Below are 12,079 nucleotides of genomic sequence, written 5' to 3'. Positions count from 1 at the left end.
CTGCAGCATACGCCCCAGTTCTGCCCAGTGACTTTAAACAGCATTGCTGCTCTCCAGCTGAGACTGGGTCTGTCCCTCAAGGACCAAGGCTCTTTCTGCAAGTCTGTAGTGGAAAAGCAACAGCAAATGGACTAATAAGTCACTCTGTCATTGATAAATTATCCATAAAAGCAAACACTCAAGCACAATCTGTATTGTATGAAATGACATAAATTGTTTTAAAAATAGAATGAAATGAGCTTAAACCTGTTTCCCATTTATGCAGTTAATAATAGTAACTACTGATGGAAGTGTCACTTTCTACACCGAGCACACAGTTTGTCCTGGTCACTTCCTAACTCAATCTGAACTCTGATTCCACACATATGTATAAATCGTAGGCTTCATGGAATCCCACGAAGTCTCCATCATAATTACCCAAGACTGGACCTACAACTGTTTCTTTGACAGTGGAAATAGGCCAAGTCTCCATGTTAGGGTCTATTCCCAGAGGCCTTAATATACCCTGCAACTCTGTGCTCCCTTCAGTAAAGCAAAACAAAAAGCCCACACATATGCAGGACTTTGCCATGTGACTCTCTTTTGTTTTCCCACACTGCATTTGTTTTGAACACATTCACTGAGCACAGAGAAAGGCACATAGTTTCTGATGCAGCAACAGAAAAAATGGGGATGTAGGAGAAAGCCAGGAGATGGCATCACTTGCTGTCACCTCTTTTGTGGCTCATGAGAGTGGAGGCTGATGCCAGCCAAACCAAGGACCTTAGGGTGGATTTGCAGGGATCTTGGGACATGGGAGCTGGGAGAGCACATACACATGAGCAGATGAACACAGAATCCTGCAAACATGGAGGAAGGTGAAAAACAAAGACTTTGACTGCTGTCCTTGTCACACAAAAAGCATGAAGATTTCTGTGATCCATTTTTTTTCCCTCTGTGCAGCTATGTGGCAAGCTGGGAAAACTGGGTTTAGGTTTGAGAGTGGCTGGCTAAGAATGTAAACATTGAAAAGCAACATAGGCCTGGAAAACCGTGATGATAAAATTATGTAGCTTTTTTAAGACAAGTTGTCTTATGACATGTCCTTAAGGGTACCTACGAAATAATTTTAATATGTATCTCTGTAACTAGTTAAGTTTCAGGCACCTTTACTAAGCCAAAGAAATAATGGCATGCTACATACCCAATAGATAGACATGAAATTGGGATTGTAAGCTTGATGCAGGAAGCCATAAGAGAATGGGAGATAGGAGCTCACTAGCATTTAAAAATATATATATATAAATATTTTTGAAAATATAAAGTATTTAGAAAATACTTATTCCATCTGAATTGGAAGAAAATATCTTACTGTAACAGTGTCATACTTCAGTGCACCAGTCTTAAAGATGCTTTAAAAGTCATGAGTAAGAAAAGCTAGAAACAATATTTTTAAAACAAGAAGCCATGTTTTCTAGCTAAGAAGCTGTTAACACAGATTGTTTACCAGGCTGTGTATTTCTGCTGATCACTGAGCTGTGATTTCACAGTTAGCAGCTGGGAAATAAGATTGATATTTAAATGGGAATTTTATAGCAGCTTTTCCAAAGCTCTTATCTCCCTTGATCTCATATATATATTGTAAGAGGTCTGTACTTGGTCCAAAAAATCATACGGAACAGGAAAGCATTTATACTTGTAGTCCTGTGTAAATAGATCTAGGTAGACAATACCAATATGTGAATAAAAATGGATTTGTGATAGTTAATTAAAGTAACATAGAAGCCACTGATCCTACTACGTTTCTTGTTCCTTTTGAGCAGATACATGAGAGTTTGCAGATCTAATGTTTGAAACCATAAGTTACTAATTCATTTTCTAAGCTTTGATACAAAACAGAAAGATCAAAAGCTTTAAAGTATTGAACTAAATTAGCACATACTACAGCATATGAAATTTCCTCATGAAACTGAAATATCTGATGAAGTACTTCTGGCATATATGTAGTACCATTGCCATTTCCAAATCTGGTCTTGCAGAAGTGAGAGGCAAGGCAAGGTTCTGTACAGTGCCTACACGTATGATGAATAATCCAGTTCCAAGAGCACGTGAGCTGTGTTCAGGTTTCACCTGCTTGTTCCCTGGGACAGAGGCACAGCTACACAGGGCAAGGTGTAGATTCTGCCTTTAGTTTTACAGAAAAGCATTGATGTGGTCCGATTTAACTAATGACCTTGGTTCTAACTGTATTGGAGATCTGAAACAAAATTCCGTTTGAGGAATGCCACAGAACTGCATTTTGAGATCTCAGAAAAGCATTCCTAGGCAGCTGACTGGAGCTATAATTAGTCTTATTGAAATATGTGGAATGATTACTACGAGCACCAGTGAAGATAGCTGGGCATTGAATGCCAGCGGAAGTGGGATCCTAATTTTCCAGTGAAAGGAAGACTACCATGTGAAAAGAGCACTCAAATACTCGAAGAAGATGGACAAACTCAAAGACAACGCCAATAAACTTTTATGAGGAGAGGACTGGCTGCCTGCCAGCATCTGAGAGCCTCACAGAACCAATCTCCCATATAAAGCACAAGTCCTCTGACTGATTGCACTGTGGAAGGCAATGATTTCCCACCAGCAATTCAGAGGCACAAAGTGTTCGATGAAATAGTACATTGATATGCATATGTGAGTGTTGATGAAAATGAACTATGGTTGCAATACTTTTTTACTTGCCAAGGAAACAGTTGTGTGGGAACGTACAATAAAAACTTATTTTTCATGACAGTCACAGGTAGATCCTTCTGTCATCTTGGAGGATGACTTTTAAAAGGACAGCACAATTTCTTAAATGTGTCCTTTTCAAACCTAATCAAACTTCTAACATAGTAAGCATAGTCCCTTGATTTTAACACTTGACACATGCATGCCTTCCCTCCTGGGGGTTGTAAACAACCTGTATACCATTTTTACTTCCTATCATGCAAAGATGAGGGAGCATATGGAGATACTTTTGTAGAACATTTTTTTTTTTTTAATGTCCAAACTTAAGTATACTGATAACTGCTTACTTGTTCTACATCCAAGTACAAAAGCTCTTGTAAAGAGCAAGAGTGGGATAAAACAGTAATCTAACTTCATTTATTGAACTTCAGTGGTTCAATACAGAACTAGTATGGGTTAGTAGGGTGGAACAAGATAATTTTCTCATTACAAGCTAATTGGAAATAAAGAAGGTGGTGACAACAGTTGATAGCCTGAATCCTTCATTATTTGCTTTCATGCACATATTTTAAATGTCTTTTCACCTGCTCCTGTATCCAGACTTCTAGCTTAGAGGAAAAGGAGTTCTAAGTTTTGCGTTATGCATAACATCTCCAGCAACGTGGTCTACATTAACAACAAAACTATCAACTTACATTCAATTCATAGATAATGTGATAATAACAAAAGCAGGCACTATAAAAAAGTTCTTACCTATTTAATAAGGCAATTGGCTTACTGATTAAATATATCTCCCAGTATTACACTGAATGTGTAACTACTTGCTTATTTTTTAATTGAAAATCTATTAACAATTATCACTTCTTTCCTGCAATCTTTCAATCTTAGCATAGCTGATACCCATAAAGTTCTTCATGTTTCACATATTCACATTCACATTTCTCTAATAGTGAAAAAAAGAAATACAAAGAAAGACATAGAGCTGAGAGCTGTATACCTAATTTCAAGGCAAGTTGGAGTATTGCTGTGATCTATTTTTTGTTATCACCGCTTATATGAATGTGAAATTCAACTAGTTTCAAAATTCTTTAGTTTCTCTGTGACTTTCAGGTACTCTGGTTGTGTATTCCAAAAGTAACAACAAACATTTACTATTTCATCCTTATTCACTTGTTGATTAAAGACAGGATGAAAAAGGCAAATATTCCAGAAAAGATTCTGACACTATGTACACAAATTATACTAATATGCAGCTTTGTATTTTGTATGATACAGATATATTTACTAAGTATATGTAAACTTTTTTAAGCAAAAAAATTGATCTGTTCTTGAGAATATTTGATAATGTGCATAACTGATTAGCAGTAATCTCAATGACTAGAGTTCAGCAAGTGAAGAAATACTTTCAAAGCTAGAAGACAAGAGTGTTCTTGAACGGAAATTACATTAATATTCATTACAAGTAAAATACCAAACATATAAACTATACAATGGACTCTGTATAAGCTTGCATATGTGCAGGCTTGAAGACTATGTGAAACATCAATAATAAATTTATTTTCACAACAGTGGGTTGGTTATTAATGTCCAATAATAAAAATAATTCATTTTACTTTCAGCAAATGGTGAATATATGAAACTTATTGCACAATTATTTATTTATTTATCTATGTATTTATTTATTTATTTGTGAGTTTCATTCTGTATAAACAGAAAGCTCACATAAGGACATGCAATAATAATTTAGTGCTCATAAATTATTCTCATGACACTAACATTTTAAGAATATCAAACGTAGGTCACTTAATTTACAAGCATTAACAGAAGGTAGTTGGAGGAGGCAGATGCTGAATTAATTAACAAAAACTTATACTACAATTTTGCATTGAGTGTTGAAATAATATAAATAAACTCATGCATTTTCCCTCACTTTCAATCTTCAACAATAGCATGCAGATTTCTGTGCAGGTATAATTCTTAATACCATCATTATAACATAAACAATTCAGAAAATGATGTAGGTACAACAGTAGGCAACAAGAAGAGTAGTAATACAGACTTTTTAGGAAAAGATTTGTGGAAAAGATGCATCTAATCTGCATTTCTCTTTTATGACTATATTCTGTATAAAGATTCTCTCTTCAGATTGAACACAAATGACAAATTTTTTTCTTACAAATGCTCATGTCTGTGCAGAGGTATTTTTGGGAATGGAAAATTGATTTAGTTTGTCAGTAAAGAGATAAAAACAATGTAAAGCTACTTGGTGAACAAAAGTTGACAGGAAGGAAGTCAGTGAAGAGATAGTAGTAGATAGGCAAGTGGTTATGATCTATCTGATGTGAATATATTAACAGTATATTTTCTATTCCATGTCAGACTTTAATTACTGTCTTCCTATGCATATGGTAAAATGCATACACAATGTTTACTTCCACTGAAAGATAATTTATAATTTAAAAGGAAACTTTTATGTTTAAGCGTATGAATAAACTACAGCAAAATATCAAAAGATGCACAAATATTGTAACAATAAATAATCAAGCAAACATAGATACTAAACATAGAAGACTTCTTCCAAAAATATGTACTGGGAAGTCTACCTGTTGCACTTAGGCATATTACTGTCAAGTAATACTGAATAACAACAGCACTGTGTTAAAGAACAACAACAACAATAATAATAATAAATCATGAAATAAATATTGATGGCATTTTAAATGAAGGTTTTTGTTATAATTTTGATCTTCAATCATTTGTGTTAATTTTACTGCAACTAAACAATGGGAAATAGCCTGTGATTTTGAAGCAACATTTGAGGTTTTTTTACGTATAAATGGAATCTACCAGTTTTGGACTTATCTGAAAATTATGATAATACCGTATAGTTGATGCCAGTCACGTTGCTAAGGCATACACTGAGCAGTTCCACATTTCATAGAGAAAAGACTTAAGGTGTTAATGAATGCTTCTTATTACAATAACACTAAGTTTATTTTCATATTGTTATGTGTGAATATTAGATGTTTATGTAGAAAACAGGAAAGAAAGGATGATGACCCAAAGCTATGGAAGATGACCCAACCAAACAAAAGTTGGGAGATTGTTGTAAAAGCAGTAGGCATTGACTCAGGTTGTTTAATCCTGTCTACTCTTCCTCCCTACAGAGTCAAAATTATAACTACTTTGATCTCATTCTTCCTATTAATGCTACTTGATTACTTTGGTGATGCTGACCTTAAGCATTTGGTTTATGTATTTACCTGATTCCCCTGGCAGATGGCCAAGTGTATTACAGGTGTTGGGGAATTTCCCACAAATATTCCAGCTGCACCTTGAAGGAAGGATTTAAGAAGTGGTCACAGTAGGTAATCACTCTATTGAAATCATTAATCTCTGGAAATGTGGCAGCCCTCAATGATCTTCTTATGTCACCTTACTCAGCATCTGCAAGAAGTCTGTTCTAAATGTCACTTCTAAGTATGCAAACACCATCACTGGATGTTTCACCTTTTTTCAGGACAAAAACTCACTACTAGACCATATCAAAATCAGCCATAGACACAGGGAAACATGTCAACTCTGCTTTATTACTGTTTCCGTGGAAGGTTAGCTCTTGAAATGGTTAGTCGTGCAGACTGTTTATATGAAAGTAGGATCTCTTTTAAGGTGTTCTTGCACCAGAGCAATACTTGCTTTCAGCTGTGCTGGCCCTCCTCTGCCACTGTTGGGGGTGGAGAGCGACTCCATGCAAAGGCTGGGCATGTTCCACATACAACCAAATGACTTGTTTGAGGAAAAAAAGCCCACAACTCTTAATCTGACTTTACGTCAACTGTTTTCATCCCATACAAAAGTATTTTGCTGCTTTAGCTATTACTGTTGCCCACATTCAGATGTAATTGCTTATGATACTTTGAGGTTCCAGTGCAAAATCTCACAGCTGGGTGAGGTTCAGCTTTCTCACCAAACTGGCATGACTGAGCTTGCACTGCTGAACTCATCAGAAACCATATCACTTGCTGCAACTTTCTTACATTGGTTTAAAACATCTCTTCACCAATCAAATGCATTTGTACACATTATATTACTATGACATATTTTATATTGCATTTGGAAAAATCAATCTACTACTAGACCACGTCAAAATCAGCCATAGATACAGGGAAACATGTCAACTCTGCTTTATTACCGTTTACGTGGAAGGTTAGCTCTTGAAACTGTTAGTGGTGCAGACTGTTTATATGAAAGTAGGATCTCTTTTTAGGTGTGACAATTTTATCAAGGTTTTCTGCTGTTCAAGAACAGAATATTTAGATGTGGTATAGCTTGTTCAAAAAAGATGAGCTTATGTGAATTGCCAATATCATTTACCTATTTCTTTTAAGTCTGAGATAACTGATTTACTTGCATTCATGTAAACCTGAGTTACATTTCCATTTTGTCATGTATGTGTTCACATAAACATCAAGCAAAGACATGGAAAAATCCATCTCATACTATGGAATGTTTTGTTTGTTTTCCTTATTTTTTTACCTAGCCAAATTCATAAGAAGAGCTGCATGAAGATCATGGTACAGACCTCAGAATTTACTCTCTACAAGTAAACCAACAAGTGTCTGCCTTGAACTTTGTTTTCCCTACTTACCTGCTTACAGACTGGAAACTAGTTGAGTCTGAATCAGTCAGTAGTTTTACACCTACAGAAAACAGCACAGCTGATGAGAAAACTGGGCCTCCCTGTTCCAGTTGTATGAAAGCTCCAGGAGGGCATACTAAACATACTCTAGAGAGCAGTGTTTCTAAGTTGTATCACTGGCACTTAAGCCATCTTTTTCTCTCTTTTTTGAAAAAGGAATGTAATACAAGTTTTGGTACAGAGTTTACCACCCCTTCTTGCTGGAGGTGCACTGGTATCCTCCTGAAGTTTCTTCCCAGTTTGTGAACACCGCTCCAGAAATGAGGAGAGGTGCTGGCTACTGGGTGAGGTGAGGCACTCCTGTCTGCCCTGAGGCAGACTCCATTAGCCAAACACTCCCTGCTCTGTAGGGACAGCTCATTAGTAAGGAAAGGAGGTGAGAACAAACATTAGAAAGACCTATGCTACACCTCCTCCATGTGCCTTTTTTTTTTTTTTTTTTGAGAGGGGTACCTTTTATATCTTTCCTCCTTGTTTGCACATCTCTGTTTATGTCAACCCCTTAGCTCATGCTGCAGGATGTTTCTAAAAGCATTACTTATTTCTTCTCCGGTACTGAAAACAAGCTTTTGACAAGCTGACTTTACAAGATAGCTTCACTTTTCTATGGTTCTTTTCTCCTGCCTCCTAGTTATTTTAATATTTTTCATATTCTTTGCAGTCGTTTTTATTTTATTATTTTCTTTTACTTCCCCTTGCCCAATATTGTTAGGTTTTTTGCTCTTCTCATTCACTCTTCTCCAATCTCCTTTCCCATCTGTTAATTCAATTCTTCCCTCATGTTCCTCTTTCATACTTATTATCCTTCCTCTTAATTCCTTACGTATTTTCGGTGCAATTTTCAGGCAGTGTTCCATGTGGCTTGCTAACCCTTTCAGGCCCTGGGGATGGGAAGGGAGAGGACTGGGAGGAGAGAGAATGAGAAAGGATGCAGACTTGAACACACAGTTGCCCTACAGGAAAAAAAATATGCTATCTTTGCAAAGTCAGTAAACGCAGTTTAACTGACTCACTGTACGCCATACTGAGCAGCAACCTCCTCTTCTGTGATAATGAGAGCCTAAGAGGGATGGTGGTTCCCTGAAGAATGAAAACATGAAAGCGGCCTTCCCCAAAGCCATGGGGTGGAGCACAAAGGATGTGGAAAGTCTGAAGGGCTGGAGAGTAAAGTTGATGATAGATAGAAGCTAGGAATTCAAGCAACACGAACATCAACAATTGAATAAGTTGTCACTATAAACATTTTGGCCTTCATAGACCATTGGTTGGTGAGGCTACTGGAGTCCATTGTTTTGTTTCTGTGTGTCTGAATAAGTCTAATGCTGTGAATCATATAATGAATACCAGTTTCAAAATATTTAATGACATTTAAAATTATTCATGAACTAATTTTATTGAGAGGTTAGAAAGAATTACTACTCTTTTTGAAGGTACTGACAACCAGATTTAAATTTCAGTTTCAGAACAGGTGCCTCAGCAGATTTTATTGAGGCTGTTTTCACACAGAATATGGAAATCAGTATGCAACTGACAATAAAAACATGCATATATTAAAAGAAAAATTCATGTAAACATTACCAAAAAAAAGACATTTTTATTCTTAAATTAATGAGCTATAAACTTATTTACTAAAGTTGTAAGCTTACTTATTGTAGAGGGGTAAATTATGAAATGCATTTTATGTGTGTTGTGTAAAATATATTAGCAATGCTGGTAAGTCACTTCTGGGATCTCTTGTATGTTTGAATGTCAGTGAAGTTTGACTTTTGTATTTGTCTTTTTTTTATTATTTTTTTTTATTTTTTCCCTACCTTAATGCCAGTTGTTTGGTTGGTTTCATTCATCCAGCTGTAACTGTTACTCATCCATACTTTCTTTTCTTTTTCACTCAATGCGTTTTCATCTCAGCTCCCTATAATTGAAAATTAGGAAAAATCTGTCTCCCTGTAGGCTGTTGCTGATCTCATAATGAGAAAGAAACGTTTGACAGGGCTGTAGTCTTCCGCAACTCACTTTCTGTTTTTATTTAGTCTTCTATAAAGTGAGCCCAAAGACATAACACAAGATCTGTGTAATTTGCATTTACTTTGCAAATATTTAAATTTCTATTAAAGTTCTAATGAGCAGTCAGCCCTTTAAGTAGGACAGAAAGGAGCACTTTCTGCTTCTCAGTTGCACTGAAAGTGGTGGTTTACTCTATAGTGTGAAATCTGAAGGACCAGCTCTTTGTTGTATTATACACTTGAATTCTTCACACAAGAACTCAAGAACAAGGTTAAAGGTAGAGAACAACCCGGGAGATTTCTCCTGGAATAGAGAGAACAGGACATTGATGCAGCTGTGCACTCTCATACTGCAGGTATGCCTGCATAGGTCAGTGAAAGATACTGTGTGGAATTATGGATACTATACGATATTCTGATATCATGGAACTCAGGCCTGCTTAGTCTACACATATTGAATTAAAGATGTGTTTTATTCTGTGGTAGTCAATGAAATAATGCAAGAAATAAAATATCTTCCTAATGTTACTTGCTTATGGCAACACAGTGAAGAAGAAAATTAAAAATGTTTTATTTTTTAAGTAAGATGTTCATTCTTTTGAATATCAGACAAAATCAGAGATCAAATGAGAGATAAAATAAAAAGATACATTAAAACTAAACTGACTATAAGAATGGGTATGAATTAATTACATTGGAACAAATTTCAGTTTTGCAGCCATCTTCTTTTATAATCTCAGAAAACATCTAAACTAATAAATGTAAACGTGTGCCGAAACTAATGTGCATGTATGAACTTGTCTGTGCTTACAAATGGAATAATTTAAACAGAACACAGCAAGGGAATTAGAAAAATAAAGAAACAACCACGCCTATGCTTTTAAAGCACGTAAAACTGAGTAACATTAAAGAGCAGCAGTGAGTGAAAGAAAATTGTATGTGTGTGTGTATAAGCTACTTAAGGTGGTGATATTAAATGAGTGTATCACTCACTAATGCAGGATGGATGAGGTGGACCTGGTCAGCTTCCTCTCTCTGGGAGAGATTAAATTTTGATCAACGCAGTGATTAAACAAACACTTCGTCAGTTAATCACTGCTATTGTCAGTTTTGACATTTCTTTTGATGCAGCTCATAACGCTGAGACTTTACAGGAAAAATCTGGATAATATTAGTTGGTTAAAACTACAAGATTCTAATGCTGAGTGCAGTCAGGTCTGTGAATTTCTATATAAATACTTTCTCTAAATGGTACTTTACAGATGTCAGAAATCACAAACGTTTGTGGTTTCTGTAGCCATCAAACAAGAATATCACAACAAACTTCTATGGAACTGCACATTGATTTCTGCAGTTGAGCAGTGGGTTTTCACTACATGTGAAAACATCAACCAGGGACTGAGATTCCAATTTCAAGGCTATGTTGTAGCAGTGCAAGGCAGTTCTTTCATAGCATATATTTGTAATTTTTGTTTTTGAGCATTATAAAGTAAATCAAGAAAAACTGACCAAATGTAAGCAGTCTGGAAGTAAAAGGCAAAGTGAAACGAGAATTTATTAAAAAGCTTCTCCTTCTCTATATCAGTAAGTAAATATTTATATTTCAATTTGAAAACAGTTTTCAGTTAACTCTACATATATTCTAGCATGTCTATGAGACACTGGAGCACTGCCCTTGTGATACCTCATCTGGAGTACTGCATTCAGGCCTGGGGCTCTGAGCACAGGAAAGATGTAGAGCTGTTGGAGCAGTCCACAGGAGGCCATGAACATCATCAGAGGGCTGGAGAACCTATACTATGAAGTCAGGCTGAGGGAAATGGGCTTGTTCAGCTTGGAGAGGCTCTGGGGAGACCTCACTGTGGCCTTCCAGAACTTAAACTGGACTTATAAACAGGAAGGAGACTGTCTTTTTACATGATCTGGGGTGATAGGACAAGAGGATATGATCTTAAACAAAAAGAGGGGAGAGTTAGATTAGATGTGATGAAGCACTGGCACAGGCTTCCTGGAGGAGCTGTGGATGACCCATAACTGGAGGTATTCAAAGCCAGGCTGGGGGGGGGGAGGGCTGGGCATCCTGATCTGGTGAGTGGCAATACTGCCCATGGCAGGGGTTGGAACTAGATGATCCTTAAGTCCCTTCCATCTCAAGCTATTCTATGATTCTATGATTTTATCATTTTTGAGACCTGAGGAAAAGTTTGGAGTCAGGAAGACTTAACTTCAGTGCAAAAGGATCAGGTTAGGGGAAATTAAAGTATTAAAACTGAACATAGATGAATCTCTGAGAGAAAGAGATTTGAGGGAACTCATTCATGCCACTCTGGAGCCACACTTCATCATCTTTGAAGAGTTGTGGCTGTTGTGGGAGATTCCCGAGTCCTGGAAAAGAGCAAATACCACTCCTATCTTCAAGAAGGAACTAGAGGCTGGTCAGGCTCACCTTGATGCCTGGGAAGGTGAAGGAGCATACAATCCTGGGAACTGTTTCCAAACACAAAGGACAAGAAGGTGACTGGGAGTAGTCAGTATGGGTTTATGAAAGAGGAATCCTGCCTGACCAACCCAGTAGCCTTCTGTGATGAAGTGCCTTGCTCGGTGGACAAAGCAAAATATCGTGGATGTGGTTTGCTATGACTTCAGTAAGGCCTTTGACAGTTTCCCATAATAT

The sequence above is a fragment of the Phasianus colchicus genome, chromosome 3, assembly GCF_987193195.1.
Source record: "Phasianus colchicus chromosome 3, bPhaCol1.hap1.1, whole genome shotgun sequence".
NCBI lineage: Eukaryota > Metazoa > Chordata > Aves > Galliformes > Phasianidae > Phasianus > Phasianus colchicus.
The sequence above is the reverse complement of the archived record's forward strand: the minus strand, read 5'-3'. Positions refer to the sequence as shown.